Source organism: Ambystoma mexicanum, chromosome 10 (assembly GCF_040938575.1).
Source record: "Ambystoma mexicanum isolate Mex_15411 chromosome 10, UKY_AmexF1_1, whole genome shotgun sequence".
NCBI lineage: Eukaryota > Metazoa > Chordata > Amphibia > Caudata > Ambystomatidae > Ambystoma > Ambystoma mexicanum.
Genome location: NC_090932.1, coordinates 521,653,947 through 521,676,782, shown reverse-complemented (window position 1 = coordinate 521,676,782; position 22,836 = coordinate 521,653,947). Strand labels below are relative to the sequence as shown.

The window sequence follows — 22,836 nt, the reverse complement described above, 5'->3', positions numbered from 1 at the left end:
GAAGGTAGATTTATTACCCATGAACACACTACCCGTATGTTAATTTTATGTAAATAGGTAGCGCCAGCCCTCATGTTGTTGTCCAACATTTCCGCTATTAAAAGGGATACATTTATTTGGGAATCATAAGCAAATTTAAAAAGAAATTGAGAAGTGGCACAATTACTAATCATAGAGCACAACAAAAAAGCCTACAACACCTGGTATTCCCAGGCGGTCTCCCATCCAGGTACTAACTAGGCCCGACACTGCTTAGCTTCTGAGATCAGACGAGATCAGGCACATTCAGTGTGGTGTGGCCGTAGGCTCTGGGCCTTCTGAGATTTGTACCTTTAAGCATCTAGTTGGCTAGACCATGCAGTTTTGAAAGCCAATTGAGAAATGGCTCACTGCCTGAACATGGAGCACAAAAAAGCCTACAGCACCCTGTATTCCCAGGCGGTCTCCCACCCAGGTACTAACTAGGCCCGACACTGCTTAGCTTCTGAAATCAGACGAGATCAGGCGCATTCAGTGTGGTGTGGCCGTAGGCTCTGGGCCTTCTGAGATTTGTACCTTTAAGCATCTAGTTGGCTAGACCATGCAGTTTTGAAAGCCAATTGAGAAATGGCTCACTGCCTGAACATGGAGCACAAAAAAGCCTACAGCACCTGGTATTCCCAGGCGGTCTCCCATCCAGGTACTAACTAGGCCCGATACTGCTTAGCTTCTGAGATCAGACGAGATCAGGCGCATTCAGTGTGGTGTGGCCGTAGGCTCTGGGCCTTCTGAGATTTGTACCTTTAAGCATCTAGTTGGCTAGACCATGCAGTTTTGAAAGCCAATTGAGAAATGGCTCACTGCCTGAACATGGAGCACAAAAAAGCCTACAGCACCTGGTATTCCCAGGCGGTCTCCCATCCAGGTACTAACTAGGCCCGACACTGCTTAGCTTCCGAGATCGGGCGCATTCATTGTGGTGTAGCCCTAAAATTGAGAAATGCTAAGAGTATTACTCTTATGCATTTACAGTTAGTAAGCTAAGCCATAAAGCCACTTGCAACATGATACCACGCTCATCACCCGATCAGCGCTCGATCAGGCTCGATCAGGCGAGATATATAAGACTTGTGGGCCCATTCAGGACTCCTATGTCTGGTTGGATAACTTTACTCCATCCATCCTGTTTCTGTTGCAGGGAGTTGGAGAGAACAACCAACACAACCATGGCTTTCTTTCAGGACTCTTTATGGACTCAATATTCTCTGAACTGCATTACATGTGAAGGTAGATTTATTACCCATGAACACACTACCCGTATGTTAATTTTATGTAAATAGGTAGCGCCAGCCCTCATGTTGTTGTCCAACATTTCCGCTATTAAAAGGGATACATTTATTTTGGAATCATAAGCAAATTTAAAAAGAAATTGAGAAGTGGCACAATTACTAATCATAGAGCACAAAAAAGCCTACAGCACCTGATATTCCCAGGCGGTCTCCCATCCAGGTACTAACTAGGCCCGACACTGCTTAGCTTCTGAGATCAGACGAGATCAGGCACATTCAGTGTGGTGTGGCCGTAGGCTCTGGGCCTTCTGAGATTTGTACCTTTAAGCATCTAGTTGGCTAGACCATGCAGTTTTGAAAGCCAATTGAGAAATGGCTCACTGCCTGAACATGGAGCACAAAAAAGCCTACAGCACCTGGTATTCCCAGGCGGTCTCCCATCCAGGTACTAACTAGGCCCGACACTGCTTAGCTTCTGAGATCAGACGAGATCAGGCGCATTCAGTGTGGTGTGGCCGTAGGCTCTGGGCCTTCTGAGATTTGTACCTTTAAGCATCTAGTTGGCTAGACCATGCAGTTTTGAAAGCCAATTGAGAAATGGCTCACTGCCTGAACATGGAGCACAAAAAAGCCTACAGCACCTGGTATTCCCAGGCGGTCTCCCATCCAGGTACTAACTAGGCCCTACACTGCTTAGCTTCTGAGATCAGACGAGATCAGGCGCATTCAGTGTGGTGTGGCCGTAGGCTCTGGGCCTTCTGAGATTTGTACATTTAAGCATCTAGTTGGCTAGACCATGCAGTTTTGAAAGCCAATTGAGAAATGGCTCACTGCCTGAACATGGAGCACAAAAAAGCCTACAGCACCTGGTATTCCCAGGTGGTCTCCCATCCAGGTACTAACTAGGCCCGACACTGCTTAGCTTCTGAGATCAGACGAGATCAGGCAGATTCAGTGTGGTGTGGCCGTAGGCTCTGGGACTTCTGAGATTTGTACCTTTAAGCATCTAGTTGGCTAGACCATGCAGTTTTGAAAGCCAATTGAGAAATGGCTCACTGCCTGAACATGGAGCACAAAAAAGCCTACAGCACCTGGTATTCCCAGGCGGTTTCCCATCCAGGTACTAACTAGGCCCAAAACTGCTTAGCTTCTGAGATCAGACGAGATCAGGCGCATTCAGTGTGGTGTGGCCGTAGGCTCTGGGCCTTCTGAGATTTGTACCTTTAAGCATCTAGTTGGCTAGACCATGCAGTTTTGAAAGCCAATTCAGAAATGGCTCACTGCCTGAACATGGAGCACAAAAAAGCCTACAGCACCTGGTATTCCCAGGCGGTCTCCCATCCAGGTACTAACTAGGCCCGACACTGCTTAGCTTCTGAGATCAGACGAGATCAGGCGCATTCAGTGTGGTATGGCCTTAGGCTCTGGGCCTTCTGAGATTTGTACCTTTAAGCATCTAGTTGGCTAGACCATGCAGTTTTGAAAGCCAATTGAGAAATGGCTCACTGCCTGAACATGGAGCACAAAAAAGCCTACAGCACCTGGTATTCCCAGGCGGTCTCCCATCCAGGTACTAACTAGGCCCAACACTGCTTAGCTTCTGAGATCAGACGCATTCAGTGTGGTGTGGCCTAGGCTCTGGGCCTTCTGAGATTTGTACCTTTAAGCATCTAGTTGGCTAGACCATGCAGTTTTGAAAGCCAATTGAGAAATGGCTCACTGCCTGAACATGGAGCACAAAAAAGCCTACAGCACCTGGTATTCCCAAGCGGTCTCCCATCCAGGTACTAACTAGGCCCGAAACTGCTTAGCTTCCGAGATCGGGCGCATTCATTGTGGTGTAGCCCTAAAATTGCGAAATGCTAAGAGTATTACTCTTATGCATTTACAGTTAGTAAGCTAAGCCATAAAGCCACTTGCAACATGATACCACGCTCATCACCCGATCAGCGCTCGATCAGGCGAGATCAGGCGAGATATATAAGACTTGTGGGCCCATTCAGGACTCCTATGTCTGGTAGGATAACTTTACTCCATCCATCCTGTTTCTGTTGCAGGGAGTTGGAGAGAACAACCAACACAACCATGGCTTTCTTTCAAGACTCTTTATGGACTCAATATTCTCTGAACTGCATTACATGTGAAGGTAGATTTATTACCCATGAACACACTACCCGTATGTTAATTTTATGTAAATAGGTAGCGCCAGCCCTCATGTTGTTGTCCAACATTTACGCTATTAAAAGGGATACATTTATTTTGGAATCATAAGCAAATTTAAAAAGAAATTGAGAAGTGGCACAATTACTAATCATAGAGCACAACAAAAAAGCCTACAGCACCTGGTATTCCCAGGCGGTCTCCCATCCAGGTACTAACTAGGCCTGACACTGCTTAGCTTCTGAGATCAGACGAGATCAGGCACATTCAGTGTGGTGTGGCCGTAGGCTCTGGGCCTTCTGAGATTTGTACCTTTAAGCATCTAGTTGGCTAGACCATGCAGTTTTGAAAGCCAATTGAGAAATGGCTCACTGCCTGAACATGGAGCACAAAAAAGCCTACAGCACCTGGTATTCCCAGGCGGTCTCCCATCCAGGTACTAACTAGGCCCGACACTGCTTAGCTTCTGAGATCAGACGAGATCAGGCGCATTCAGTGTGGTGTGGCCGTAGGCTCTGGGCCTTCTGAGATTTGTACCTTTAAGCATCTAGTTGGCTAGACCATGCAGTTTTGAAAGCCAATTGAGAAATGGCTCACTGCCTGAACATGGAGCACAAAAAAGGCCTACAGCACCTGGTATTCCCAGGCGGTCTCCCATCCAGGTACTAACTAGGCCCGAAACTGCTTAGCTTCCGAGATCGGGCGCATTCATTGTGGTGTAGCCCTAAAATTGAGAAATGCTAAGAGTATTACTCTTATGCATTTACAGTTAGTAAGCTAAGCCATAAAGCCACTTGCAACATGATACCACGCTCATCACCCGATCAGCGCTCGATCAGGCGAGATATATAAGTCTTGTGGGCCCATTCAGGACTCCTATGTCTGGTAGGATAACTTTACTCCATCCATCCTGTTTCTGTTGCAGGGAGTTGGAGAGAACAACCAACACAACCATGGCTTTCTTTCAAGACTCTTTATGGACCCAATATTCTCTGAACTGCATTACATGTGAAGGTAGATTTATTACCCATGAACACACTACCCGTATGTTAATTTTATGTAAATAGGTAGCGCCAGCCCTCATGTTGTTGTCCAACATTTCCGCTAGTAAAAGGGATACATTTATTTTGGAATCATAAGCAAATTTAAAAAGAAATTGAGAAGTGGCACAATTACTAATCATAGAGCACAAAAAAGCCTACAGCACCTGGTATTCCCAGGCGGTCTCCCATCCAGGTACTAACTAGGCCCGACACTGCTTAGCTTCTGAGATCAGACGAGATCAGGCGCATTCAGTGTGGTGTGGCCGTAGGCTCTGGGCCTTCTGAGATTTGTACCTTTAAGCATCTAGTTGGCTAGACCATGCAGTTTTGAAAGCCAATTGAGAAATGGCTCACTGCCTGAACATGGAGCACAAAAAAGGCCTACAGCACCTGGTATTCCCAGGCGGTCTCCCATCCAGGTACTAACTAGGCCCGAAACTGCTTAGCTTCCGAGATCGGGCGCATTCATTGTGGTGTAGCCCTAAAATTGAGAAATGGTAAGAGTATTACTCTTATGCATTTACAGTTAGTAAGCTAAGCCATAAAGCCACTTGCAACATGATACCACGCTCATCACCCGATCAGCGCTCGATCAGGCGAGATATATAAGACTTGTGGGCCCATTCAGGACTCCTATGTCTGGTAGGATAACTTTACTCCATCCATCCTGTTTCTGTTGCAGGGAGTTGGAGAGAACAACCAACACAACCATGGCTTTCTTTCAAGACTCTTTATGGACCCAATATTCTCTGAACTGCATTACATGTGAAGGTAGATTTATTACCCATGAACACACTACCCGTATGTTAATTTTATGTAAATAGGTAGCGCCAGCCCTCATGTTGTTGTCCAACATTTCCGCTAGTAAAAGGGATACATTTATTTTGGAATCATAAGCAAATTTAAAAAGAAATTGAGAAGTGGCACAATTACTAATCATAGAGCACAAAAAAGCCTACAGCACCTTGTATTCCCAGGCGGTCTCCCATCCAGGTACTAACTAGGCCCGACACTGCTTAGCTTCTGAAATCAGACGAGATCAGGCACATTCAGTGTGGTGTGGCCGTAGGCTCTGGGCCTTCTGAGATTTGTACCTTTAAGCATCTAGTTGGCTAGACCATGCAGTTTTGAAAGCCAATTGAGAAATGGCTCACTGCCTGAACATGGAGCACAAAAAAGCCTACAGCACCTGGTATTCCCAGGCGGTCTCCCATCCAGGTACTAACTAGGCCCGACACTGCTTAGCTTCTGAGATCAGACGAGATCAGGCGCATTCAGTGTGGTGTGGCCGTAGACTCTGGGCCTTCTGAGATTTGTACCTTTAAGCATCTAGTTGGCTAGAACATGCAGTTATGAAAGCCAATTGAGAAATGGCTCACTGCCTGAACATGGAGCACAAAAAAGCCTACAGCACCCTGTATTCCCAGGCGGTCTCCCATCCAGGTACTAACTAGGCCTGACACTGCTTAGCTTCTGAAATCAGACGAGATCAGGCACATTCAGTGTGGTGTGGCCGTAGGCTCTGGGCCTTCTGAGATTTGTACCTTTAAGCATCTAGTTGGCTAGACCATGCAGTTTTGAAAGCCAATTGAGAGATGGCTCACTGCCTGAACATGGGGCACAAAAAAGCCTACAGCACCTGGTATTCCCAGGCGGTCTCCCATCCAGGTACTAACTAGGCCCGACACTGCTTAGCTTCCGAGATCGGGCGCATTCATTGTGGTGTAGCCCTAAAATTGAGAAATGCTAAGAGTATTACTCTTATGCATTTACAGTTAGTAAGCTAAGCCATAATGCCACTTGCAACATGATACCACGCTCATCACCCGATCAGCGCTCGATCAGGCTCGATCAGGCGAGATATATAAGACTTGTGGGCCCATTCAGGACTCCTATGTCTGGTTGGATAACTTTACTCCATCCATCCTGTTTCTGTTGCAGGGAGTTGGAGAGAACAACCAACACAACCATGGCTTTCTTTCAAGACTCTTTATGCACTCAATATTCTCTGAACTGCATTACTGCATTACATGTGAAGGTAGATTTATTACCCATGAACACACTACCCGTATGTTAATTTTATGTAAATAGGTAGCGCCAGCCCTCATGTTGTTGTCCCACATTTCCGCTATTAAAAGGGATACATTTATTTTGGAATCATAAGCAAATTTAAAAAGAAATTGAGAAGTGGCACAATTACTAATCATAGAGCACAAAAAAGCCTACAGCACCTGGTATTCCCAGGCGGTCTCCCATCCAGGTACTAACTAGGCCTAACACTGCTTAGCTTCTGAGATCAGACGAGATCAGGCACATTCAGTGTGGTGTGGCCGTAGGCTCTGGGCCTTCTGAGATTTGTACCTTTAAGCATCTAGTTGGCTAGACCATGCAGTTTTGAAAGCCAATTGAGAAATGGCTCACTGCCTGAACATGGAGCACAAAAAAGCCTACAGCACCTGGTATTCCCAGGCGGTCTCCCATCCAGGTACTAACTAGGCCCGACACTGCTTAGCTTCTGAGATCAGACGAGATCAGGCGCATTCAGTGTGGTCTGGCCGTAGGCTCTGGGCCTTCTGAGATTTGTACCTTTAAGCATCTAGTTGGCTAGACCATGCAGTTTTGAAAGCCAATTGAGAAATGGCTAACTGCCTGAACATGGAGCACAAAAAAGCCTACAGCACCTGGTATTCCCAGGCGGTCTCCCATCCAGGTACTAACTAGGCCCAACACTGCTTAGCTTCTGAGATCAGACGAGATCAGGCGCATTCAGTGTGGTGTGGCCGTAGGCTCTGGGCCTTCTGAGATTTGTACCTTTAAGCATCTAGTTGGCTAGACCATGCAGTTTTGAAAGCCAATTGAGAAATGGCTCACTGCCTGAACATGGAGCACAAAAAAGCCTACAGCACCTGGTATTCCCAGGCGGTCTCCCAACCAGGTACTAACTAGGCCCGACACTGCTTAGCTTCTGAGATCAGAGATCAGGCGCATTCAGTGTGGTGTGGCCGTGGGCTCTGGGCATTCTGAGATTTGTACCTTTAAGCATCTAGTTGGCTAGACCATGCAGTTTTGAAAGCCAATTGAGAAATGGCTCACTGCCTGAACATGGAGCACAAAAAAGCCTACAGCACCTGGTATTCCCAGGCGGTCTCCCATCCAGGTACTAACTAGGCCCGAAACTGCTTAGCTTCCGAGATCGGGCGCATTCATTGTGGTGTAGCCCTAAAATTGAGAAATGCTAAGAGTATTACTCTTATGCATTTACAGTTAGTAAGCTAAGCCATAAAGCCACTTGCAACATGATACCACGCTCATCACCCGATCAGCGCTCGATCAGGCTCGATCAGGCGAGATATATAAGACTTGTGGGCCCATTCAGGACTCCTATGTCTGGTTGGATAACTTTACTCCATCCATCCTGTTTCTGTTGCAGGGAGTTGGAGAGAACAACCAACACAACCATGGCTTTCTTTCAAGACTCTTTATGGACTCAATATTCTCTGAACTGTATTACATGTGAAGGTAGATTTATTACCCATGAACACACTACCCGTATGTTAATTTTATGTAAATAGGTAGCGCCAGCCCTCATGTTGTTGTCCAACATTTCCGCTATTAAAAGGGATACATTTATTTTGGAATCATAAGCAAATTTAAAAAGAAATTGAGAAGTGGCACAATTACTAATCATAGAGCACAAAAAAGCCTACAGAACCTGGTATTCCCAGGCGGTCTCCCATCCAGGTACTAACTAGGCCCGAAACTGCTTAGCTTCCGAGATCGGGCGCATTCATTGTGGTGTAGCCCTAAAATTGAGAAATGCTAAGAGTATTACTCTTTTGCATTTACAGTTAGTAAGCTAAGCCATAAAGCCACTTGCAACATGATACCACGCTCATCACCCGATCAGCGCTGGATCAGGCTCGATCAGGCGAGATATATAAGACTTGTGGGCCCATTCAGGACTCCTATGTCTGGTTGGATAACTTTACTCCATCCATCCTGTTTCTGTTGCAGGGAGTTGGAGAGAACAACCAACACAACCATGGCTTTCTTTCAAGACTCTTTATGGACTCAATATTCTCTGAACTGCATTACATGTGAAGGTAGATTTATTACCCATGAACACACTACCCGTATGTTAATTTTATGTAAATAGGTAGCGCCAGCCCTCATGTTGTTGTCCAACATTTCCGCTATTAAAAGGGATACATTTATTTTGGAATCATAAGCAAATTTAAAAAGAAATTGAGAAGTGGCACAATTACTAATCATAGAGCACAAAAAAGCCTACAGAACCTGGTATTCCCAGGCGGTCTCCCATCCAGGTACTAACTAGGCCCGACACTGTTTAGCTTCTGAGATCAGACGAGATCAGGCGCATTCAGTGTGGTGTGGCCGTAGGCTCTGGGCCTTCTGAGATTTGTACCTTTAAGCATCTACTTGGCTAGACCATGCAGTTTTGAAAGCCAATTGAGAAATGGCTCACTGCCTGAACATGGAGCACAAAAAAGCCTACAGCACCTGGTATTCCGAGGCCGTCTCCCATCCAGGTACTAACTAGGCCCGACACTGCTTAGCTTCTGAGATCAGACGAGATCAGGCGCATTCAGTGTGGTGTGGCCGTAGGCTCTGGGCTTTCTGAGATTTGTACCTTTAAGCATCTAGTTGGCTAGAACATGCAGTATTGAAAGCCAATTGAGAAATGGCTCACTGCCTGAACATGGAGCACAAAGAAGCCTACAGCACCCTGTATTCCCAGGCGGTCTCCCATCCAGGTACTAACTAGGCCCGATACTGCTTAGCTTCTGAAATCAGACGAGATCAGGCGCATTCAGTGTGGTGTGGCCGTAGGCTCTGGGCCTTCTGAGATTTGTACCTTTAAGCATCTAGTTGGCTAGACCATGCAGTTTTGAAAGCCAATTGAGAAATGGCTCACTGCCTGAACATGGAGCACAAAAAAGCCTACAGCACCTGGTATTCCCAGGCGGTCTCCCATCCAGATACTAACTAGGCCCGACACTGCTTAGCTTCTGAGATCAGACGAGATCAGGCGCATTCAGTGTGGTGTGGCGTAGGCTCTGGGCCTTCTGAGATTTGTACCTTTAAGCATCTAGTTGGCTAGACCATGCAGTTTTGAAAGCCAATTGAGAAATGGCTCACTGCCTGAACATGGAGCACAAAAAAGCCTACAGCACCTGGTATTCCCAGGCGGTCTCCCATCCAGGTACTAACTAGGCCCGAAACTGCTTAGCTTCCGAGATCGGGCCCATTCATTGTGGTGTAGCCCTAAAATTGAGAAATGCTAAGAGTATTACTCTTATGCATTTACAGTTAGTAAGCTAAGCCATAATGCCACTTGCAACATGATACCACGCTCATCACCCGATCAGCGCTCGATCAGGCTCGATCAGGCGAGATATATAAGACTTGTGTGCCCATTCAGGACTCCTATGTCTGGTTGGATAACTTTACTCCATCCATCCTGTTTCTGTTGCAGGGAGTTGGAGAGAACAACCAACACAACCATGGCTTTCTTTCAAGACTCTTTATGGACTCAATATTCTCTGAACTGCATTACATGTGAAGGTAGATTTATTACCCATGAACACACTACCCGTATGTTAATTTTATGTAAATAGGTAGCGCCAGCCCTCATGTTGTTGTCCAACATTTCTGCTATTAAAAGGGATACATTTATTTTGGAATCATAAGCAAATTTAAAAAGAAACTGAGAAGTGGCACAATTACTAATCATAGAGCACAAAAAACCCTACAGCACCTGGTATTCCCAGGCGGTCTCCCATCCAGGTACTAACTAGGCCTGACACTGCTTAGCTTCTGAGATCAGACGAGATCAGGCACATTCAGTGTGGTGTGGCCGTAGGCTCTGGGCCTTCGGAGATTTGTACCTTTAAGCATCTAGTTGGCTAGACCATGCAGTTTTGAAAGCCAATTGAGAAATGGCTCACTGCCTGAACATGGAGCACAAAAAATCCGACAGCACCTGGTATTCCCAGGCGGTCTCCCATCCAGGTACTAACTAGGCCCGACACTGCTTAGCTTCTGAGATCAGGGGCATTCAGTGTGGTGTGGCCGTAGGCTCTGGGCCTTCTGAGATTTGTACCTTTAAGCATCTAGTTGGCTAGACCATGCAGTTTTGAAAGCCAATTGAGAAATGGCTCACTGCCTGAACATGGAGCACAAAAAAGCCTACAGCACCTGGTATTCCCAGGCGGTCTCCCATCTAGGTACTAACTAGGCCCGACACTGCTTAGCTTCTGAGATCAGACGAGATCAGGCGCATTCAGTGTGGTGTGGCCGTAGGCTCTGGGACTTCTGAGATTTGTACCTTTAAGCATCTAGTTGGCTAGACCATGCAGTTTTGAAAGCCAATTGAGAAATGGCTCACTGCCTGAACATGGAGCACAAAAAAGCCTACAGCACCTGGTATTCCCAGGCGGTCTCCCATCCAGGTACTAACTAGGCCCGACACTGCTTAGCTTCTGAGATCAGACGAGATCAGGCACATTCAGTGTGGTGTGGCCGTAGGCTCTGGGCCTTCTGAGATTTGTACCTTTAAGCATCTAGTTGGCTAGACCATGCAGTTTTGAAAGCCAATTGAGAAATGGCTCACTGCCTGAACATGGAGCACAAAAAAGCCTACAGCACCTGGTATTCCCAGGCGGTCTCCCATCCAGGTACTAACTAGGCCCGACACTGCTTAGCTTCTGAGATCAGACGAGATCAGGCACATTCAGTGTGGTGTGGCCGTAGGCTCTGGGCCTTCTGAGATTTGTACCTTTAAGCATCTAGTTGGCTAGACCATGCAGTTTTGAAAGCCAATTGAGAAATGGCTCACTGCCTGAACATGGAGCACAAAAAAGCCTACAGCACCTGGTATTCCCAGGCGGTCTCCCATCCAGGTACTAACTAGGCCCGACACTGCTTAGCTTCTGAGATCAGACGAGATCAGGCGCATTCAGTGTGGTGTGGCCGTAGGCTCTGGGCCTTCTGAGATTTGTACCTTTAAGCATCTAGTTGGCTAGACCATGCAGTTTTGAAAGCCAATTGAGAAATGGCTCACTGCCTGAACATGGAACACAAAAAAGCCTACAGCACCTGGTATTCCCAGGCGGTCTCCCATCCAGGTACTAACTAGGCCCGAAACTGCTTAGCTTCCGAGATCGGGCCCATTCATTGTGGTGTAGCCCTAAAATTGAGAAATGCTAAGAGTATTACTCTTACGCATTTACAGTTAGTAAGCTAAGCCATAATGCCACTTGCAACATGATACCACGCTCATCACCCGATCAGCGCTCGATCAGGCTCGATCAGGGGAGATATATAAGACTTGTGGGCCCATTCAGGACTCCTATGTCTGGTTGGATAACTTTACTCCATCCATCCTGTTTCTGTTGCAGGGAGTTGGAGAGAACAACCAACACAACCATGGCTTTCTTTCAAGACTCTTTATGGACTCAATATTCTCTGAACTGCATTACATGTGAAGGTAGATTTATTACCCATGAACACACTACCCGTATGTTAATTTTATGTAAATAGGTAGCGCCAGCCCTTATGTTGTTGTCCAACATTTCCGCTATTAAAAGGGATACATTTATTTTGGAATCATAAGCAAATTTAAAAAGAAATTGAGAAGTGGCACAATTACTAATCATAGAGCACAAAAAAGCCTACAGCACCTGGTATTCCCAGGCGGTCTCCCATCCAGGTACTAACTAGGCCCGACACTGCTTAGCTTCTGAGATCAGACGAGATCAGGCACATTCAGTGTGGTGTGGCCGTAGGCTCTGGGCCTTCGGAGATTTGTACCTTTAAGCATCTAGTTGGCTAGACCATGCAGTTTTGAAAGCCAATTGAGAAATGGCTCACTGCCTGAACATGGAGCACAAAAAATCCGACAGCACCTGGTATTTCCAGGCGGTCTCCCATCCAGGTACTAACTAGGCCCGACACTGCTTAGCTTCTGAGATCAGGGGCATTCAGTGTGGTGTGGCCGTAGGCTCTGGGTCTTCTGAGATTTGTACCTTTAAGCATCTAGTTGGCTAGACCATGCAGTTTTGAAAGCCAATTGAGAAATGGCTCACTGCCTGAACATGGAGCACAAAAAAGCCTACAGCACCTGGTATTCCCAGGCGGTCTCCCATCAAGGTACTAACTAGGCCCGACACTGCTTAGCTTCTGAGATCAGACGAGATCAGGCGCATTCAGTGTGGTGTGGCCGTAGGCTCTGGGCCTTCTGAGATTTGTACCTTTAAGCATCTAGTTGGCTAGACCATGCAGTTTTGAAAGCCATTTGAGAAATGGCTCACTGGCTGAACATGGAGCACAAAAAAGCCTACAGCACCTGGTATTCCCAGGCGGTCTCCCATCCAGGTACTAACTAGGCCCGACACTGCTTAGCTTCTGAGATCAGACGAGATCAGGCGCATTCAGTGTGGTGTGGCCGTAGGCTCTGGGACTTCTGAGATTTGTACCTTTAAGCATCTAGTTGGCTAGACCATGCAGTTTTGAAAGCCAATTGAGAAATGGCTCACTGCCTGAACATGGAGCACAAAAAAGCCTACAGCACCTGGTATTCCCAGGCGGTCTCCCATCCAGGTACTAACTAGGCCCGACACTGTTTAGCTTCTGAGATCAGACGAGATCAGGCACATTCAGTGTGGTGTGGCCATAGGCTCTGGGCCTTCGGAGATTTGTACCTTTAAGCATCTAGTTGGCTAGACCATGCAGTTTTGAAAGCCAATTGAGAAATGGCTCACTGCCTGAACATGGAGCAAAAAAAAGCCTACAGCACCTGGTATTCCCAGGCGGTCTCCCATCCAGGTACTAACTAGGCCCGACACTGCTTAGCTTCTGAGATCAGACGAGATCAGGCACATTCAGTGTGGTGTGGCCGTAGGCTCTGGGCCTTCTGAGATTTGTACCTTTAAGCATCTAGTTGGCTAGACCATGCAGTTTTGAAAGCCAATTGAGAAATGGCTCACTGCCTGAACATGGAGCACAAAAAAGCCTACAGCACCTGGTATTCCCAGGCGGTCTCCCATCCAGGTACTAACTAGGCCCGACACTGCTTAGCTTCTGAGATCAGATCAGGCGCATTCAGTGTGGTGTGGCCGTAGGCTCTGGGCCTTCTGAGATTTGTACCTTTAAGCATCTAGTTGGCTAGACCATGCAGTTTTGAAAGCCAATTGAGAAATGGCTCACTGCCTGAACATGGAGCACAAAAAAGCCTACAGCACCTGGTATTCCCAGGCGGTCTCCCATCCAGGTACTAACTAGGCCCGAAACTGCTTAGCTTCCGAGATCGGGCGCATTCATTGTGGTGTAGCCCTAAAATTGAGAAATGCTAAGAGTATTACTCTTTTGCATTTACAGTTAGTAAGCTAAGCCATAAAGCCACTTGCAACATGATACCACGCTCATCACCCGATCAGCGCTGGATCAGGCTCGATCAGGCGAGATATATAAGACTTGTGGGCCCATTCAGGACTCCTATGTCTGGTTGGATAACTTTACTCTATCCATCCTGTTTCTGTTGCAGGGAGTTGGAGAGAACAACCAACACAACCATGGCTTTCTTTCAAGACTCTTTATGGACTCAATATTCTCTGAACTGCATTACATGTGAAGGTAGATTTATTACCCATGAACACACTACCCGTATGTTAATTTTATGTAAATAGGTAGCGCCAGCCCTCATGTTGTTGTCCAACATTTCCGCTATTAAAAGGGATACATTTATTTTGGAATCATAAGCAAATTTAAAAAGAAATTGAGAAGTGGCACAATTACTAATCATAGAGCACAAAAAAGCCTACAGCACCTGGTATTCCCAGGCGGTCTCCCATCCAGGTACTAACTAGGCCCGACACTGCTTAGCTTCTGAGATCAGACAAGATCAGGCGCATTCAGTGTGGTGTGGCCGTAGGCTCTGGGCCTTCTGAGATTTGTACCTTTAAGCATCTAGTTGGCTAGACCATGCAGTTTTGAAAGCCAATTGAGAAATGGCTCACTGCCTGAACATGGAGCACAAAAAAGCCTACAGCACCTGGTATTCCCAGGCGGTCTCCCATCCAGGTACTAACTAGGCCCGAAACTGCTTAGATTCCGAGATCGGGCGCATTCATTGTGGTGTAGCCCTAAAATTGAGAAATGCTAAGAGTATTACTCTTATGCATTTACAGTTAGTAAGCTAAGCCATAAAGCCACTTGCAACATGATACCACGCTCATCACCCGATCAGCGCTCGATCAGGCGAGATATATAAGACTTGTGGGCCCATTCAGGACTCCTATGTCTGGTAGGATAACTTTACTCCATCCATCCTGTTTCTGTTGCAGGGAGTTGGAGAGAACAACCAACACAACCATGGCTTTCTTTCAAGACTCTTTATGGACTCAATATTCTCTGAACTGCATTACATGTGAAGGTAGATTTATTACCCATGAACACACTACCCGTATGTTAATTTTATGTAAATAGGTAGCGCCAGCCCTCATGTTGTTGTCCAACATTTCCGCTAGTAAAAGGGATACATTTATTTTGGAATCATAAGCAAATTTAAAAAGAAATTGAGAAGTGGCACAATTACTAATCATAGAGCACAAAAAAGCCTACAGCACCTGGTATTCCCAGGCAGTCTCCCATCCAGGTACTAACTAGGCCCGACACTGCTTAGCTTCTGAAATCAGACGAGATCAGGCGCATTCAGTGTGGTGTGGCCGTAGGCTCTGGGCCTTCTGAGATTCCTTTAAGCATCTAGTTGGCTAGACCATGCAGTTTTGAAAGCCAATTGAGAAATGGCTCACTGCCTGAACATGGAGCACAAAAAAGCCTACAGCACCTGGTATTCCCAGGCGGTCTCCCATCCAGGTACTAACTAGGCCCGACACTGCTTAGCTTCTGAGATCAGACGAGATCAGGCGCATTCAGTGTGGTGTGGCCGTAGGCTCTGGGCCTTCTGAGATTTGTACCTTTAAGCATCTAGTTGGCTAGACCATGCAGTTTTGAAAGCCAATTGAGAAATGGCTCACTGCCTGAACATGGAGCACAAAAAAGCCTACAGCACCTGGTATTCCCAGGCGGTCTCCCATCCAGGTACTAACTAGGCCTGACACTGATTAGCTTCTGAGATCAGACGAGATCAGGCGCATTCAGTGTGGTGTGGCCGTAGGCTCTGGGCCTTCTGAGATTTGTACCTTTAAGCATCTAGTTGGCTAGACCATGCAGTTTTGAAAGCCAATTGAGAAATGGCTCACTGCCTGAACATGGAGCACAAAAAAGCCTACAGCACCTGGTATTCCCAGGCGGTCTCCCATCCAGGTACTAACTAGGCCCAAAACTGCTTAGCTTCCGAGATCGGGCGCATTCATTGTGGTGTAGCCCTAAAATTGAGAAATGCTAAGAGTATTACTCTTTTGCATTTACAGTTAGTAAGCTAAGCCATAAAGCCACTTGCAACATGATACCACGCTCATCACCCGATCAGCGCTCGATCAGGCTCGATCAGGCGAGATATATAAGACTTGTGGGCCCATTCAGGACTCCTATGTCTGGTTGGATAACTTTACTCCATCCATCCTGTTTCTGTTGCAGGGAGTTGGAGAGAACAACCAACACAACCATGGCTTTCTTTCAAGACTCTTTATGGACTCAATATTCTCTGAACTGCATTACTGCATTACATGTGAAGGTAGATTTATTACCCATGAACACACTACCCGTATGTTAATTTTATGTAAATAGGTAGCGCCAGCCCTCATGTTGTTGTCCAACATTTCCGCTATTAAAAGGGATACATTTATTTTGGAATCATAAGCAAATTTAAAAAGAAATTGAGAAGTGGCACAATTACTAATCATAGAGCACAAAAAAGCCTACAGCACCTGGTATTCCCAGGCGGTCTCCCATCCAGGTACTAACTAGGCCCGACACTGCTTAGCTTCTGAGATCAGGCACATTCAGTGTGGTGTGGCCGTAGGCTCTGGGCCTTCTGAGATTTGTACCTTTAAGCATCTAGTTGGCTAGACCATGCAGTTTTGAAAGCCAATTGAGAAATGGCTCACTGCCTGAACATGGAGCACAAAAAAGCCTACAGCACCTGGTATTCCCAGGCAGTCTCCCATCCAGGTACTAACTAGGCCCGAAACTGCTTAGCTTCTGAGATCAGACGAGATCAGGCACATTCAGTGTGGTCTGGCCGTAGGCTCTGGGCCTTCTGAGATTTGTACCTTTAAGCATCTAGTTGGCTAGACCATGCAGTTTTGAAAGCCAATTGAGAAATGGCTCACTGCCTGAACATGGAGCACAAAAAAGCCTACAGCACCTGGTATTCCCAGGCGGTCTCCCATCCAGGTACTAACTAGGCCCAAAACTGCTTAGCTTCCGAGATCGGGCGCATTCATTGTGGTGTAGCCCTAAAATTGAGAAATGCTAAGAGTATTACTCTTTTGCATTTACAGTTAGTAAGCTAAGCCATAAAGCCACTTGCAACATGATACCACGCTCATCACCCGATCAGCGCTCGATCAGGCTCGATCAGGCGAGATATATAAGACTTGTGGGCCCATTCAGGACTCCTATGTCTGGTTGGATAACTTTACTCCATCCATCCTGTTTCTGTTGCAGGGAGTTGGAGAGAACAACCAACACAACCATGGCTTTCTTTCAAGACTCTTTATGGACTCAATATTCTCTGAACTGCATTACTGCATTACATGTGAAGGTAGATTTATTACCCATGAACACACTACCCGTATGTTAATTTTATGTAAATAGGTAGCGCCAGCCCTCATGTTGTTGTCCAACATTTCCGCTATTAAAAGGGATACATTTATTTTGGAATCATAAGCAAATTTAAAAAGAAATTGAGAAGTGGCACAATTACTAATCATAGAGCACAAAAAAGCCTACAGCACCTGGTATTCCCAGGCGGTCTCCCATCCAGGTACTAACTAGGCCCGACACTGCTTAGCTTCTGAGATCAGACGAGATCAGGCGCATTCAGTGTGGTCTGGCCGTAGGCTCTGGGCCTTCTGAGATTTGTACCTTTAAGCATCTAGTTGGCTAGACCATGCAGTTTTGAAAGCCAATTGAGAAATGGCTCACTGCCTGAACATGGAGCACAAAAAAGCCTACAGCACCTGGTATTCCCAGGCAGTCTCCCATCCAGGTACTAACTAGGCCCGACACTGCTTAGCTTCTGAGATCAGATCAGGCGCATTCAGTGTGGTGTGGCCGTAGGCTCTGGGCCTTCTGAGATTCCTTTAAGCATCTAGTTGGCTAGACCATGCAGTTTTGAAAGCCAATTGAGAAATGGCTCACTGCCTGAACATGGAGCACAAAAAAGCCTACAGCACCTGGTATTCCCAGGCGGTCTCCCATCCAGGTACTAACTAGGCCCGACACTGCTTAGCTTCTGAGATCAGACGAGATCAGGCGCATTCAGTGTGGTGTGGCCGTAGGCTCTGGGCCTTCTGAGATTTGTACCTTTAAGCATCTAGTTGGCTAGAACATGCAGTTTTGAAAGCCAATTGAGAAATGGCTCACTGCCTGAACATGGAGCACAAAAAAGCCTACAGCACCTGGTATTCCCAGGCGGTCTCCCATCCAGGTACTAACTAGGCCTGACACTGATTAGCTTCTGAGATCAGACGAGATCAGGCGCATTCAGTGTGGTGTGGCCGTAGGCTCTGGGCCTTCTGAGATTTGTACCTTTAAGCATCTAGTTGGCTAGACCATGCAGTTTTGAAAGCCAATTGAGAAATGGCTCACTGCCTGAACATGGAGCACAAAAAAGCCTACAGCACCTGGTATTCCCAGGCGGTCTCCCATCCAGGTACTAACTAGGCCCGAAACTGCTTAGCTTCCGAGATCGGGCGCATTCATTGTGGTGTAGCCCTAAAATTGAGAAATGCTAAGAGTATTACTCTTTTGCATTTACAGTTAGTAAGCTAAGCCATAAAGCCACTTGCAACATGATACCACGCTCATCACCCGATCAGCGCTCGATCAGGCTCGATCAGGCGAGATATATAAGACTTGTGGGCCCATTCAGGACTCCTATGTCTGGTTGGATAACTTTACTCCATCCATCCTGTTTCTGTTGCAGGGAGTTGGAGAGAACAACCAACACAACCATGGCTTTCTTTCAAGACTCTTTATGGACTCAATATTCTCTGAACTGCATTACTGCATTACATGTGAAGGTAGATTTATTACCCATGAACACACTACCCGTATGTTAATTTTATGTAAATAGGTAGCGCCAGCCCTCATGTTGTTGTCCAACATTTCCGCTATTAAAAGGGATACATTTATTTTGGAATCATAAGCAAATTTAAAAAGAAATTGAGAAGTGGCACAATTACTAATCATAGAGCACAAAAAAGCCTACAGCACCTGGTATTCCCAGGCGGTCTCCCATCCAGGTACTAACTAGGCCCGACACTGCTTAGCTTCTGAGATCAGACGAGATCAGGCGCATTCAGTGTGGTCTGGCCGTAGGCTCTGGGCCTTCTGAGATTTGTACCTTTAAGCATCTAGTTGGCTAGACCATGCAGTTTTGAAAGCCAATTGAGAAATGGCTCACTGCCTGAACATGGAGCACAAAAAAGCCTACAGCACCTGGTATTCCCAGGCAGTCTCCCATCCAGGTACTAACTAGGCCCGACACTGCTTAGCTTCTGAGATCAGACGAGATCAGGCGCATTCAGTGTGGTCTGGCCATAGGCTCTGGGCCTTCTGAGATTTGTACCTTTAAGCATCTAGTTGGCTAGACCATGCAGTTTTGAAAGCCAATTGAGAAATGGCTCACTGCCTGAACATGGAGCACAAAAAAGCCTACAGCACCTGGTATTCCCAGGCGGTCTCCCATCCAGGTACTAACTAGGCCCGACACTGCTTAGCTTCTGAGATCAGACGAGATCAGGCGCATTCAGTGTGGTCTGGCCGTAGGCTCTGGGCCTTCTGAGATTTGTACCTTTAAGCATCTAGTTGGCTAGACCATGCAGTTTTGAAAGCCAATTGAGAAATGGCTCACTGCCTGAACATGGAGCACAAAAAAGCCTACAGCACCTGGTATTCCCAGGCGGTCTCCCATCCAGGTACTAACTAGGCCTGACACTGCTTAGCTTCTGAGATCAGAGATCAGGCGCATTCAGTGTGGTGTGGCCGTGGGCTCTGGGCCTTCTGAGATTTGTACATTTAAGCATCTAGTTGGCTAGACCATGCAGTTTTGAAAGCCAATTGAGAAATGGCTCACTGCCTGAACATGGAGCACAAAAAAGCCTACAGCACCTGGTATTCCCAGGCGGTCTCCCATCCAGGTACTAACTAGGCCCGAAACTGCTTAGCTTCCGAGATCGGGCGCATTCATTGTGGTGTAGCCCTAAAATTGAGAAATGCCAAGAGTATTACTCTTATGCATTTACAGTTAGTAAGCTAAGCCATAAAGCCACCTGCAACATGATACCATGCTCATCACCCGATCAGCGCTCGATCAGGCTCGATCAGGCGAGATATATAAGACTTGTGGGCCCATTCAGGACTCCTATGTCTGGTTGGATAACTTTACTCCATCCATCCTGTTTCTGTTGCAGGGAGTTGGAGAGAACAACCAACACAACCATGGCTTTCTTTCAAGACTCTTTATGGACTCAATATTCTCTGAACTGCATTACATGTGAAGGTAGATTTATTACCCATGAACACACTACCCGTATGTTAATTTTATGTAAATAGGTAGCGCCAGCCCTCATGTTGTTGTCCAACATTTCCGCTATTAAAAGGGATACATTTATTTTGGAATCATAAGCAAATTTAAAAAGAAATTGAGAAGTGGCACAATTACTAATCATAGAGCACAAAAAAGCCTACAGCACCTGGTATTCCCAGGCGGTCTCCCATCCAGGTACTAACTAGGCCCGACACTGCTTAGCTTCTGAGATCAGGCACATTCAGTGTGGTGTGGCCGTAGGCTCTGGGCCTTCTGAGATTTGTACCTTTAAGCATCTAGTTGGCTAGACCATGCAGTTTTGAAAGCCAATTGAGAAATGGCTCACTGCCTGAACATGGAGCACAAAAAAGCCTACAGCACCTGGTATTCCCAGGCGGTCTCCCATCCAGGTACTAACTAGGCCCAACACTGCTTAGCTTCTGAGATCAGACGAGATCAGGCGCATTCAGTGTGGTGTGGCCGTAGGCTCTGGGCCTTCTGAGATTTGTACCTTTAAGCATCTAGTTGGCTAGACCATGCAGTTTTGAAAGCCAATTGAGAAATGGCTCACTGCCTGAACATGGAGCACAAAAAAGCCTACAGCACCTGGTATTCCCAGGCAGTCTCCCATCCAGGTACTAACTAGGCCCGACACTGCTTAGCTTCTGAGATCAGAGATCAGGCGCATTCAGTGTGGTGTGGCCGTGGGTTCTGGGCCTTCTGAGATTTGTACCTTTAAGCATCTAGTTGGCTAGACCATGCAGTTTTGAAAGCCAATTGAGAAATGGCTCACTGCCTGAACATGGAGCACAAAAAAGCCTACAGCACCTGGTATTCCCAGGCGGTCTCCCATCCAGGTACTAACTAGGCCCGATACTGCTTAGCTTCCGAGATCGGGCGCATTCATTGTGGTGTAGCCCTAAAATTGAGAAATGCTAAGAGTATTACTCTTATGCATTTACAGTTAGTAAGCTAAGCCATAAAGCCACTTGCAACATGATACCACGCTCATCACCCGATCAGCGCTCGATCAGGCTCGATCAGGCGAGATATATAAGACTTGTGGGCCCATTCAGGACTCCTATGTCTGGTTGGATAACTTTACTCCATCCATCCTGTTTCTGTTGCAGGGAGTTGGAGAGAACAACCAACACAACCATGGCTTTCTTTCAAGACTCTTTATGGACTCAATATTCTCTGAACTGCATTACATGTGAAGGTAGATTTATTACCCATGAACACACTACCCGTATGTTAATTTTATGTAAATAGGTAGCGCCAGCCCTCATGTTGTTGTCCAACATTTCCGCTATTAAAAGGGATACATTTATTTTGGAATCATAAGCAAATTTAAAAAGAAATTGAGAAGTGGCACAATTACTAATCATAGAGCACAAAAAAGCCTACAGCACCTGGTATTCCCAGGCGGTCTCCCATCCAGGTACTAACTAGGCCCGACACTGCTTAGCTTCTGAGATCAGGCACATTCAGTGTGGTGTGGCCGTAGGCTCTGGGCCTTCTGAGATTTGTACCTTTAAGCATCTAGTTGGCTAGACCATGCAGTTTTGAAAGCCAATTGAGAAATGGCTCACTGCCTGAACATGGAGCACAAAAAAGCCTACAGCACCTGGTATTCCCAGGCGGTCTCCCATCCAGGTACTAACTAGGCCCGAAACTGCTTAGCTTCTGAGATCAGACGAGATCAGGCACATTCAGTGTGGTCTGGCCGTAGGCTCTGGGTCTTCTGAGATTTGTACCTTTAAGCATCTAGTTGGCTAGACCATGCAGTTTTGAAAGCCAATTGAGAAATGGCTCACTGCCTGAACATGGAGCACAAAAAAGCCTACAGCACCTGGTATTCCCAGGCGGTCTCCCATCCAGGTACTAACTAGGCCCGACACTGCTTAGCTTCTGAGATCAGACGAGATCAGGCGCATTCAGTGTGGTGTGGCCGTAGGCTCTGGGCCTTCTGAGATTTGTACCTTTAAGCATCTAGTTGGCTAGACCATGCAGTTTTGAAAGCCAATTGAGAAATGGCTCACTGCCTGAACATGGAGCACAAAAAAGCCTACAGCACCTGGTATTCCCAGGCAGTCTCCCATCCAGGTACTAACTAGGCCCGACACTGCTTAGCTTCTGAGATCAGAGATCAGGCGCATTCAGTGTGGTGTGGCCGTGGGTTCTGGGCCTTCTGAGATTTATACCTTTAAGCATCTAGTTGGCTAGACCATGCAGTTTTGAAAGCCAATTGAGAAATGGCTCACTGCCTGAACATGGAGCACAAAAAAGCCTACAGCACCTGGTATTCCCAGGCGGTCTCCCATCCAGGTACTAACTAGGCCCGATACTGCTTAGCTTCCGAGATCGGGCGCATTCATTGTGGTGTAGCCCTAAAATTGAGAAATGCTAAGAGTATTACTCTTATGCATTTACAGTTAGTAAGCTAAGCCATAAAGCCACTTGCAACATGATACCACGCTCATCACCCGATCAGCGCTCGATCAGGCTCGATCAGGCGAGATATATAAGACTTGTGGGCCCATTCAGGACTCCTATGTCTGGTTGGATAACTTTACTCCATCCATCCTGTTTCTGTTGCAGGGAGTTGGAGAGAACAACCAACACA

The 22,836-nt window shown here is 46.6% G+C and overlaps 45 non-coding genes and 25 pseudogenes across 45 annotated transcripts; all 70 read right to left on the bottom strand.

The window, feature by feature from the left end:
• Nucleotides 1-188: 188 nt before the first annotated feature.
• Nucleotides 189-307, bottom strand: LOC138493756 (5S ribosomal RNA). The gene has a single exon (XR_011276750.1). It is a non-coding gene; the product is annotated as a 5S ribosomal RNA (ribosomal RNA).
• Nucleotides 308-413: 106 nt separating this feature from the next.
• On the bottom strand, nucleotides 414-532 carry LOC138494207 (5S ribosomal RNA). Its single transcript, XR_011277158.1, has one exon. It is a non-coding gene; the product is annotated as a 5S ribosomal RNA (ribosomal RNA).
• Nucleotides 533-638: 106 nt separating this feature from the next.
• Nucleotides 639-757, bottom strand: LOC138493741 (5S ribosomal RNA). The gene has a single exon (XR_011276736.1). It is a non-coding gene; the product is annotated as a 5S ribosomal RNA (ribosomal RNA).
• Nucleotides 758-863: 106 nt separating this feature from the next.
• LOC138495531 (5S ribosomal RNA) lies at nucleotides 864-972 on the bottom strand (annotated as a pseudogene).
• Nucleotides 973-1,447: 475 nt separating this feature from the next.
• LOC138493679 (5S ribosomal RNA) lies at nucleotides 1,448-1,566 on the bottom strand. The gene has a single exon (XR_011276680.1). It is a non-coding gene; the product is annotated as a 5S ribosomal RNA (ribosomal RNA).
• A 106-nt stretch (nucleotides 1,567-1,672) lies between these two features.
• Nucleotides 1,673-1,791, bottom strand: LOC138495074 (5S ribosomal RNA). The gene has a single exon (XR_011277577.1). It is a non-coding gene; the product is annotated as a 5S ribosomal RNA (ribosomal RNA).
• Nucleotides 1,792-1,897: 106 nt separating this feature from the next.
• LOC138493704 (5S ribosomal RNA) lies at nucleotides 1,898-2,016 on the bottom strand. Its single transcript, XR_011276702.1, has one exon. It is a non-coding gene; the product is annotated as a 5S ribosomal RNA (ribosomal RNA).
• Nucleotides 2,017-2,122: 106 nt separating this feature from the next.
• Nucleotides 2,123-2,241, bottom strand: LOC138493807 (5S ribosomal RNA). Its single transcript, XR_011276796.1, has one exon. It is a non-coding gene; the product is annotated as a 5S ribosomal RNA (ribosomal RNA).
• Nucleotides 2,242-2,347: 106 nt separating this feature from the next.
• On the bottom strand, nucleotides 2,348-2,466 carry LOC138494030 (5S ribosomal RNA). The gene has a single exon (XR_011276998.1). It is a non-coding gene; the product is annotated as a 5S ribosomal RNA (ribosomal RNA).
• Nucleotides 2,467-2,572: 106 nt separating this feature from the next.
• LOC138493543 (5S ribosomal RNA) lies at nucleotides 2,573-2,691 on the bottom strand. Its single transcript, XR_011276556.1, has one exon. It is a non-coding gene; the product is annotated as a 5S ribosomal RNA (ribosomal RNA).
• A 106-nt stretch (nucleotides 2,692-2,797) lies between these two features.
• On the bottom strand, nucleotides 2,798-2,905 carry LOC138495515 (5S ribosomal RNA; annotated as a pseudogene).
• A 693-nt stretch (nucleotides 2,906-3,598) lies between these two features.
• LOC138494106 (5S ribosomal RNA) lies at nucleotides 3,599-3,717 on the bottom strand. Its single transcript, XR_011277066.1, has one exon. It is a non-coding gene; the product is annotated as a 5S ribosomal RNA (ribosomal RNA).
• Nucleotides 3,718-3,823: 106 nt separating this feature from the next.
• Nucleotides 3,824-3,942, bottom strand: LOC138495062 (5S ribosomal RNA). Its single transcript, XR_011277576.1, has one exon. It is a non-coding gene; the product is annotated as a 5S ribosomal RNA (ribosomal RNA).
• Nucleotides 3,943-4,049: 107 nt separating this feature from the next.
• On the bottom strand, nucleotides 4,050-4,158 carry LOC138495685 (5S ribosomal RNA; annotated as a pseudogene).
• A 465-nt stretch (nucleotides 4,159-4,623) lies between these two features.
• LOC138495050 (5S ribosomal RNA) lies at nucleotides 4,624-4,742 on the bottom strand. Its single transcript, XR_011277575.1, has one exon. It is a non-coding gene; the product is annotated as a 5S ribosomal RNA (ribosomal RNA).
• A 107-nt stretch (nucleotides 4,743-4,849) lies between these two features.
• LOC138495684 (5S ribosomal RNA) lies at nucleotides 4,850-4,958 on the bottom strand (annotated as a pseudogene).
• A 465-nt stretch (nucleotides 4,959-5,423) lies between these two features.
• Nucleotides 5,424-5,542, bottom strand: LOC138494262 (5S ribosomal RNA). Its single transcript, XR_011277208.1, has one exon. It is a non-coding gene; the product is annotated as a 5S ribosomal RNA (ribosomal RNA).
• Nucleotides 5,543-5,648: 106 nt separating this feature from the next.
• LOC138497049 (5S ribosomal RNA) lies at nucleotides 5,649-5,767 on the bottom strand. The gene has a single exon (XR_011278475.1). It is a non-coding gene; the product is annotated as a 5S ribosomal RNA (ribosomal RNA).
• Nucleotides 5,768-5,873: 106 nt separating this feature from the next.
• LOC138494713 (5S ribosomal RNA) lies at nucleotides 5,874-5,992 on the bottom strand (annotated as a pseudogene).
• Nucleotides 5,993-6,098: 106 nt separating this feature from the next.
• On the bottom strand, nucleotides 6,099-6,207 carry LOC138495530 (5S ribosomal RNA; annotated as a pseudogene).
• Nucleotides 6,208-6,690: 483 nt separating this feature from the next.
• Nucleotides 6,691-6,809, bottom strand: LOC138494025 (5S ribosomal RNA). Its single transcript, XR_011276993.1, has one exon. It is a non-coding gene; the product is annotated as a 5S ribosomal RNA (ribosomal RNA).
• Nucleotides 6,810-6,915: 106 nt separating this feature from the next.
• LOC138497005 (5S ribosomal RNA) lies at nucleotides 6,916-7,034 on the bottom strand. Its single transcript, XR_011278436.1, has one exon. It is a non-coding gene; the product is annotated as a 5S ribosomal RNA (ribosomal RNA).
• A 106-nt stretch (nucleotides 7,035-7,140) lies between these two features.
• Nucleotides 7,141-7,259, bottom strand: LOC138493434 (5S ribosomal RNA). Its single transcript, XR_011276457.1, has one exon. It is a non-coding gene; the product is annotated as a 5S ribosomal RNA (ribosomal RNA).
• A 106-nt stretch (nucleotides 7,260-7,365) lies between these two features.
• On the bottom strand, nucleotides 7,366-7,481 carry LOC138494743 (5S ribosomal RNA; annotated as a pseudogene).
• Nucleotides 7,482-7,587: 106 nt separating this feature from the next.
• Nucleotides 7,588-7,696, bottom strand: LOC138495833 (5S ribosomal RNA; annotated as a pseudogene).
• A 1,059-nt stretch (nucleotides 7,697-8,755) lies between these two features.
• Nucleotides 8,756-8,874, bottom strand: LOC138494096 (5S ribosomal RNA). The gene has a single exon (XR_011277058.1). It is a non-coding gene; the product is annotated as a 5S ribosomal RNA (ribosomal RNA).
• A 106-nt stretch (nucleotides 8,875-8,980) lies between these two features.
• LOC138494415 (5S ribosomal RNA) lies at nucleotides 8,981-9,099 on the bottom strand. Its single transcript, XR_011277347.1, has one exon. It is a non-coding gene; the product is annotated as a 5S ribosomal RNA (ribosomal RNA).
• A 106-nt stretch (nucleotides 9,100-9,205) lies between these two features.
• On the bottom strand, nucleotides 9,206-9,324 carry LOC138494570 (5S ribosomal RNA). The gene has a single exon (XR_011277488.1). It is a non-coding gene; the product is annotated as a 5S ribosomal RNA (ribosomal RNA).
• Nucleotides 9,325-9,430: 106 nt separating this feature from the next.
• On the bottom strand, nucleotides 9,431-9,548 carry LOC138494689 (5S ribosomal RNA; annotated as a pseudogene).
• A 690-nt stretch (nucleotides 9,549-10,238) lies between these two features.
• Nucleotides 10,239-10,357, bottom strand: LOC138494502 (5S ribosomal RNA). The gene has a single exon (XR_011277426.1). It is a non-coding gene; the product is annotated as a 5S ribosomal RNA (ribosomal RNA).
• A 106-nt stretch (nucleotides 10,358-10,463) lies between these two features.
• On the bottom strand, nucleotides 10,464-10,572 carry LOC138495270 (5S ribosomal RNA; annotated as a pseudogene).
• A 106-nt stretch (nucleotides 10,573-10,678) lies between these two features.
• LOC138497039 (5S ribosomal RNA) lies at nucleotides 10,679-10,797 on the bottom strand. The gene has a single exon (XR_011278466.1). It is a non-coding gene; the product is annotated as a 5S ribosomal RNA (ribosomal RNA).
• Nucleotides 10,798-10,903: 106 nt separating this feature from the next.
• Nucleotides 10,904-11,022, bottom strand: LOC138493435 (5S ribosomal RNA). The gene has a single exon (XR_011276458.1). It is a non-coding gene; the product is annotated as a 5S ribosomal RNA (ribosomal RNA).
• A 106-nt stretch (nucleotides 11,023-11,128) lies between these two features.
• LOC138493433 (5S ribosomal RNA) lies at nucleotides 11,129-11,247 on the bottom strand. The gene has a single exon (XR_011276456.1). It is a non-coding gene; the product is annotated as a 5S ribosomal RNA (ribosomal RNA).
• Nucleotides 11,248-11,353: 106 nt separating this feature from the next.
• On the bottom strand, nucleotides 11,354-11,472 carry LOC138495037 (5S ribosomal RNA). Its single transcript, XR_011277573.1, has one exon. It is a non-coding gene; the product is annotated as a 5S ribosomal RNA (ribosomal RNA).
• Nucleotides 11,473-12,162: 690 nt separating this feature from the next.
• On the bottom strand, nucleotides 12,163-12,281 carry LOC138493432 (5S ribosomal RNA). Its single transcript, XR_011276455.1, has one exon. It is a non-coding gene; the product is annotated as a 5S ribosomal RNA (ribosomal RNA).
• Nucleotides 12,282-12,387: 106 nt separating this feature from the next.
• LOC138495489 (5S ribosomal RNA) lies at nucleotides 12,388-12,496 on the bottom strand (annotated as a pseudogene).
• Nucleotides 12,497-12,602: 106 nt separating this feature from the next.
• On the bottom strand, nucleotides 12,603-12,721 carry LOC138497016 (5S ribosomal RNA). Its single transcript, XR_011278446.1, has one exon. It is a non-coding gene; the product is annotated as a 5S ribosomal RNA (ribosomal RNA).
• A 106-nt stretch (nucleotides 12,722-12,827) lies between these two features.
• Nucleotides 12,828-12,946, bottom strand: LOC138495024 (5S ribosomal RNA). Its single transcript, XR_011277572.1, has one exon. It is a non-coding gene; the product is annotated as a 5S ribosomal RNA (ribosomal RNA).
• A 106-nt stretch (nucleotides 12,947-13,052) lies between these two features.
• On the bottom strand, nucleotides 13,053-13,171 carry LOC138493995 (5S ribosomal RNA). The gene has a single exon (XR_011276966.1). It is a non-coding gene; the product is annotated as a 5S ribosomal RNA (ribosomal RNA).
• A 106-nt stretch (nucleotides 13,172-13,277) lies between these two features.
• LOC138493431 (5S ribosomal RNA) lies at nucleotides 13,278-13,396 on the bottom strand. The gene has a single exon (XR_011276454.1). It is a non-coding gene; the product is annotated as a 5S ribosomal RNA (ribosomal RNA).
• A 106-nt stretch (nucleotides 13,397-13,502) lies between these two features.
• On the bottom strand, nucleotides 13,503-13,616 carry LOC138494496 (5S ribosomal RNA). The gene has a single exon (XR_011277421.1). It is a non-coding gene; the product is annotated as a 5S ribosomal RNA (ribosomal RNA).
• Nucleotides 13,617-13,722: 106 nt separating this feature from the next.
• LOC138495832 (5S ribosomal RNA) lies at nucleotides 13,723-13,831 on the bottom strand (annotated as a pseudogene).
• A 475-nt stretch (nucleotides 13,832-14,306) lies between these two features.
• LOC138493718 (5S ribosomal RNA) lies at nucleotides 14,307-14,425 on the bottom strand. The gene has a single exon (XR_011276715.1). It is a non-coding gene; the product is annotated as a 5S ribosomal RNA (ribosomal RNA).
• A 680-nt stretch (nucleotides 14,426-15,105) lies between these two features.
• Nucleotides 15,106-15,224, bottom strand: LOC138494142 (5S ribosomal RNA). Its single transcript, XR_011277099.1, has one exon. It is a non-coding gene; the product is annotated as a 5S ribosomal RNA (ribosomal RNA).
• Nucleotides 15,225-15,326: 102 nt separating this feature from the next.
• LOC138495012 (5S ribosomal RNA) lies at nucleotides 15,327-15,445 on the bottom strand. The gene has a single exon (XR_011277571.1). It is a non-coding gene; the product is annotated as a 5S ribosomal RNA (ribosomal RNA).
• A 106-nt stretch (nucleotides 15,446-15,551) lies between these two features.
• On the bottom strand, nucleotides 15,552-15,670 carry LOC138494250 (5S ribosomal RNA). The gene has a single exon (XR_011277197.1). It is a non-coding gene; the product is annotated as a 5S ribosomal RNA (ribosomal RNA).
• A 106-nt stretch (nucleotides 15,671-15,776) lies between these two features.
• Nucleotides 15,777-15,885, bottom strand: LOC138495616 (5S ribosomal RNA; annotated as a pseudogene).
• Nucleotides 15,886-16,368: 483 nt separating this feature from the next.
• Nucleotides 16,369-16,477, bottom strand: LOC138494944 (5S ribosomal RNA; annotated as a pseudogene).
• Nucleotides 16,478-16,583: 106 nt separating this feature from the next.
• Nucleotides 16,584-16,702, bottom strand: LOC138494510 (5S ribosomal RNA). The gene has a single exon (XR_011277433.1). It is a non-coding gene; the product is annotated as a 5S ribosomal RNA (ribosomal RNA).
• Nucleotides 16,703-16,808: 106 nt separating this feature from the next.
• On the bottom strand, nucleotides 16,809-16,917 carry LOC138495615 (5S ribosomal RNA; annotated as a pseudogene).
• A 483-nt stretch (nucleotides 16,918-17,400) lies between these two features.
• LOC138497004 (5S ribosomal RNA) lies at nucleotides 17,401-17,519 on the bottom strand. The gene has a single exon (XR_011278435.1). It is a non-coding gene; the product is annotated as a 5S ribosomal RNA (ribosomal RNA).
• Nucleotides 17,520-17,625: 106 nt separating this feature from the next.
• Nucleotides 17,626-17,739, bottom strand: LOC138494725 (5S ribosomal RNA; annotated as a pseudogene).
• A 102-nt stretch (nucleotides 17,740-17,841) lies between these two features.
• LOC138495000 (5S ribosomal RNA) lies at nucleotides 17,842-17,960 on the bottom strand. The gene has a single exon (XR_011277570.1). It is a non-coding gene; the product is annotated as a 5S ribosomal RNA (ribosomal RNA).
• Nucleotides 17,961-18,066: 106 nt separating this feature from the next.
• LOC138494249 (5S ribosomal RNA) lies at nucleotides 18,067-18,185 on the bottom strand. Its single transcript, XR_011277196.1, has one exon. It is a non-coding gene; the product is annotated as a 5S ribosomal RNA (ribosomal RNA).
• Nucleotides 18,186-18,291: 106 nt separating this feature from the next.
• On the bottom strand, nucleotides 18,292-18,400 carry LOC138495830 (5S ribosomal RNA; annotated as a pseudogene).
• A 483-nt stretch (nucleotides 18,401-18,883) lies between these two features.
• Nucleotides 18,884-19,002, bottom strand: LOC138497003 (5S ribosomal RNA). Its single transcript, XR_011278434.1, has one exon. It is a non-coding gene; the product is annotated as a 5S ribosomal RNA (ribosomal RNA).
• Nucleotides 19,003-19,108: 106 nt separating this feature from the next.
• LOC138493994 (5S ribosomal RNA) lies at nucleotides 19,109-19,227 on the bottom strand. Its single transcript, XR_011276965.1, has one exon. It is a non-coding gene; the product is annotated as a 5S ribosomal RNA (ribosomal RNA).
• Nucleotides 19,228-19,333: 106 nt separating this feature from the next.
• LOC138497002 (5S ribosomal RNA) lies at nucleotides 19,334-19,452 on the bottom strand. Its single transcript, XR_011278433.1, has one exon. It is a non-coding gene; the product is annotated as a 5S ribosomal RNA (ribosomal RNA).
• Nucleotides 19,453-19,558: 106 nt separating this feature from the next.
• On the bottom strand, nucleotides 19,559-19,674 carry LOC138494879 (5S ribosomal RNA; annotated as a pseudogene).
• A 106-nt stretch (nucleotides 19,675-19,780) lies between these two features.
• LOC138495829 (5S ribosomal RNA) lies at nucleotides 19,781-19,889 on the bottom strand (annotated as a pseudogene).
• Nucleotides 19,890-20,364: 475 nt separating this feature from the next.
• Nucleotides 20,365-20,473, bottom strand: LOC138494943 (5S ribosomal RNA; annotated as a pseudogene).
• Nucleotides 20,474-20,579: 106 nt separating this feature from the next.
• Nucleotides 20,580-20,698, bottom strand: LOC138493422 (5S ribosomal RNA). The gene has a single exon (XR_011276446.1). It is a non-coding gene; the product is annotated as a 5S ribosomal RNA (ribosomal RNA).
• A 106-nt stretch (nucleotides 20,699-20,804) lies between these two features.
• Nucleotides 20,805-20,920, bottom strand: LOC138494994 (5S ribosomal RNA; annotated as a pseudogene).
• A 106-nt stretch (nucleotides 20,921-21,026) lies between these two features.
• Nucleotides 21,027-21,135, bottom strand: LOC138495680 (5S ribosomal RNA; annotated as a pseudogene).
• A 475-nt stretch (nucleotides 21,136-21,610) lies between these two features.
• On the bottom strand, nucleotides 21,611-21,719 carry LOC138494942 (5S ribosomal RNA; annotated as a pseudogene).
• Nucleotides 21,720-21,825: 106 nt separating this feature from the next.
• Nucleotides 21,826-21,944, bottom strand: LOC138494235 (5S ribosomal RNA). The gene has a single exon (XR_011277183.1). It is a non-coding gene; the product is annotated as a 5S ribosomal RNA (ribosomal RNA).
• A 106-nt stretch (nucleotides 21,945-22,050) lies between these two features.
• Nucleotides 22,051-22,169, bottom strand: LOC138494988 (5S ribosomal RNA). The gene has a single exon (XR_011277569.1). It is a non-coding gene; the product is annotated as a 5S ribosomal RNA (ribosomal RNA).
• A 106-nt stretch (nucleotides 22,170-22,275) lies between these two features.
• LOC138494993 (5S ribosomal RNA) lies at nucleotides 22,276-22,391 on the bottom strand (annotated as a pseudogene).
• Nucleotides 22,392-22,497: 106 nt separating this feature from the next.
• On the bottom strand, nucleotides 22,498-22,606 carry LOC138495679 (5S ribosomal RNA; annotated as a pseudogene).
• Nucleotides 22,607-22,836: the final 230 nt, after the last annotated feature.